Source organism: Calidris pugnax, unplaced genomic scaffold, assembly GCF_001431845.1.
Source record: "Calidris pugnax isolate Ruff unplaced genomic scaffold, ASM143184v1 scaffold55, whole genome shotgun sequence".
In the NCBI taxonomy this organism is placed as follows: domain Eukaryota; kingdom Metazoa; phylum Chordata; class Aves; order Charadriiformes; family Scolopacidae; genus Calidris; species Calidris pugnax.
This window is the reverse complement of record NW_015090832.1, coordinates 4,213,016-4,216,446: the sequence shown is the minus strand read 5'-3', so window position 1 is coordinate 4,216,446 and position 3,431 is coordinate 4,213,016.

Genomic DNA, 3,431 nt, shown 5'->3' with positions numbered 1-3,431 from the left:
GATGGAGGCAGAGAGTGGGTGAAGTGAGGGCAGCGTTGGCAGCAGGACAATGGTGTGGAGCTCTGGGCTGTCCCCTCCTGCAGTGAGAGCGTGCCACACTGTCAGCTGGGGACAGGAGCACTGGCAGGACACCCCAGAGGAGGTCACGCTTCCCTTCACACGAGGCTGTTCCAGGGCCACGGCTCAGCCCGGTCCCACAGGAACTGCTGAGAGCGGGACCACACTAGGGACAACAAGGACACTAAATGTGCTTCTGGGACACGGAATCACGGAATTGTCAGAGTTGGAAGGGACCTTCTAGAGATCATCCAGTCCAACTCCCCTGCCAAAGCAGGGTTGCCCAGAGCACATCACTCAGGAGCACTTGAAGATCTCCAGAGAAGGGGACTCCACACCTTCCCTGGGCAGCCTGTTCCAGGGCTCTGCCACCCTCACCCAAAGAAGTTCTTCCTCATATTTGAGTGGAACTTCCCATGTTCCAGCTTGTGCCCATTGTCCCTCGTCCTGTCACTGGGAACCACTGAAAATAATCCAGCTCCATCCTCCTTCAACCCTCCCTTTAGACACTTGTCAGCATGAATAAGGTCTCCCCTCAGCCTTCTCTTCTCCAGACTAAAGAGCCCCAGCTCTCTCAGCCTTTCCTCATGAAGCAGATGCTCCAGTCCCTCCATCATCTTTGTTGCCCTTTGCTGGACTCTCTCCAGTAGTTCCCTGTCCCTCTGGAACTGGGGAGCCCAGAGCTGGACACAGTACCCCAGTTGTGGCCTCCCCAGTGCAGAGCAGAGGGGGAGAATGACCTCCCTTGACCTCCTGGCCACACTCTCCTTGATGCACCCCAGGATGCCATTGGAAGGGAGAGGACATGGGGGGGTGCAGCTGTGCAGGAGGTGGGGGTTCATCTGCCTTCTCTCCTATTCAGTTCATCTCGATCCACCCGCCTTACCTCCTTGCAATGCAGGAAGGTAGATGTCTCCTGGTCTTTTCAAATCTTTAACTAATGCCTCTGATTGGCTTTTTTCTTTTCCCTTGTGAGGACCTTCTCAGTCCCACTCCCCGTTGTGCCCATTGTCCCTCGTCCTGTCACTGGGAACCACTGAAAATAATCCAGCTCCATCCTCCTTCAACCCTCCCTTTAGACACTTGTCAGCATGAATAAGGTCTCCCCTCAGCCTTCTCTTCTCCAGACTAAAGAGCCCCAGCTCTCTCAGCCTTTCCTCATGAAGCAGATGCTCCAGTCCCTCCATCATCTTTGTTGCCCTTTGCTGGACTCTCTCCAGTAGTTCCCTGTCCCTCTGGAACTGGGGAGCCCAGAGCTGGACACAGTACCCCAGTTGTGGCCTCCCCAGTGCAGAGCAGAGGGGGAGAATGACCTCCCTTGACCTCCTGGCCACACTCTCCTTGATGCACCCCAGGATGCCATTGGAAGGGAGAGGACATGGGGGGGTGCAGCTGTGCAGGAGGTGGGGGTTCATCTGCCTTCTCTCCTATTCAGTTCATCTCGATCCATCTGCCTTACCTCCTTGCAATGCAGGAAGGTAGATGTCTCCTGGTCTTTTCAAATCTTTAACTAATGCCTCTGATTGGCTTTTTTCTTTTCCCTTGTGAGGACCTTCTCAGTCACAATGTGGTCTCTAAATGCGTTTTGCTCCAGTATCACCGTTAGCACCCTCGGTAGTTACCGGCTCCACTTCTCCTTGGCCACAGCACACACTGAAAGATACTGTTAATGATCATCAGTTATTTTAATTTTTTATATATTTATCTCTAATAATAATAATTTTTTTGTTATTACAATCTCCTACCAGCTTTTCCCATTATTTCACCTGGTTGTAACATTGGACTAACTGGCCTTAGCTACCCAACCATCCTGCTTTTCCCTTTTAATGTTATCCAGGAAAAGGCTAAGATACCATCTGGAATTTCCCTGTCACTTCAAGGTCTGTTGAAAATGGCTCTCAGTGGGCCAAAAAAACTCTTCAAGCAGATCTTTGGGGGCTCTTAGGTTCCAGTTGTCCAGCCTCCTGCCTTTAAAAACAAGCATCTTCATGGAGCAGCGTGCTGAATGCTGAAATACCGCGCTGTCGTCGAGTCGTGAAGTCTGGTCCCAGACCAAGGAGAGGTTTCCCCAGCATCGATTAATTCATAGAATCATAGAATCATAGAATCATTGAGGTTGGAAGAGACCCTTGGGATCATCGAGTCCAACCATCTCCCCTACTCTACAAAGTCCTCCCCTACACCATGTCCCTCAGCACTGCATCTAAACGGCCCTTAAACACAGCCAGGGATGGGGACTCCACCCCCTCCCTGGGCAGCCTGTTCCAATGCCCGACCACTCTTTGGGTGAAAAATTCCTTCCTAATGTTCAATCTAAACCTCCCCTGTTGGAGCTTGAAGCCGTTCCCTCTCGTTCTGTCACTAATTACCTGTGAGAAGAGACCAGCACCAACCTCTCTACAGTGTCCTTTCAAGTAGTTGTAGAGAGTGATGAGGTCTCCCCTCAGCCTCCTCTTCCTCACACTAAACAGTCCCAGCTCCTTCAGCCGCTCCTCATATGATTTGTCTTCCAGGCCCTTCACTAGTTTCGTTGCCCTCCTCTGCACTCGCTCCAGCACCTCCAGATCTCTCTTGGATTGAGGTGCCCAAAACTGGACACAACACTCGAGGTGTGGCCTCCCCAGTGCTGAGTACAGGGGCACAATCACCTCCCTACTTCTGCTGGTCACACTATTTTTGATACAAGCCAGGATGCCATTGGCTTTCTTGCCCCCCTGGGCACACGGCCGGCTCATATTCAGCCGTTTGTCAACTAGAACCCCCAGGTCTCTTTCCTCCAGGCAGCTCCAGCCACACTTCCCCCAGCCTGTAGCGCTGCAGGGGGTTGTTGTGGCCCAAGTGCAGGACCTGGCACTTGCCCTTGTTGAAACTCATGCCGTTGATCTTGGCCCAGTGATCCAATCTATCTAGGTCCCTCTGTAGGGCTTCCCTATCCTCCTGGGAATCAACACTCCTCCTATTCATCTCTGGATGAAATAGGACAAGAGGAAAAAATTCTTCACAGCAAGAGTGGTCGGGCACCGGAATTGGCTGCCCAGGGAGGGGGTTGAGTCACCATCCCTGGATGAGTTTAAGAGCCGTTTAGATGCGGTGCTGGGAGATATGGTGGAGGGGAGGACTTTGCAGAGCGGGGTTGATGGTGGGACTCGATGGGTCTTTCCCAACCTGAATAGTTCTATGATTCTATTTATGCGAGAAAAAGCCCCTGCCCCTTCCTTCTCCCACCCCTCTTTGCCTTTCGTTTGTCTTCCCAACCGCCCTTTTTCCAAGCCCCAAAAGCCTGGGAGAAGCTGTCGCCCAGCCAGGAGGGGGGGGGGGCAGAGAGCAGCTGGGTCCCCCCCCCCCCCCCCCCCCTGCCTCGCACAGCGGGGGGG